This window comes from Odontomachus brunneus, unplaced genomic scaffold (assembly GCF_010583005.1).
Source record: "Odontomachus brunneus isolate Ranch 3 - 2012 unplaced genomic scaffold, Obru_v1 Obru_scaffold_262, whole genome shotgun sequence".
Taxonomy (NCBI): domain Eukaryota; kingdom Metazoa; phylum Arthropoda; class Insecta; order Hymenoptera; family Formicidae; genus Odontomachus; species Odontomachus brunneus.
This window is the reverse complement of record NW_022639712.1, coordinates 165,746-166,074: the sequence shown is the minus strand read 5'-3', so window position 1 is coordinate 166,074 and position 329 is coordinate 165,746. Positions and strand designations below refer to the sequence as shown.

General features: G+C 45.0%; 1 protein-coding gene across 1 annotated transcript in view; it reads left to right on the top strand.

Annotated features, from left to right (window-relative positions):
* LOC116852917 (odorant receptor 13a-like) overlaps nucleotides 1–329 on the top strand; it is a 9,805-nt gene that overhangs the window by 1,621 nt on the left and 7,855 nt on the right. The gene's annotated exons all lie outside the window — the stretch shown is intronic.

The window sequence follows — 329 nt, the reverse complement described above, 5'->3', positions numbered from 1 at the left end:
AATTGTCGAAAATGTCGATAAAATAATGGAAATCGACGAGTCCGACCGTCATGTGAGCACTGTTTCGATTGCCCAGGAGCTAAACATTGCACAAAAAACCGTTTGGAACCACCTTTAATAAGGCTGGATACAAAAAGAAGCTCGATATATGAGTGCCACACGAGTTAATGCAAAAAAACCTCATGGACAGAATTTCCATCTGTGAATTGCTGCTGAATCGCAACAAAATCGACCCATTTCTGCAGCGGATGGTGACTGGTGATGAAAAGTGAGTCACTTACGACAACGTCAAGCGAAAACGGTCGTGGTCGAAACGCGGTGAGCCGGCG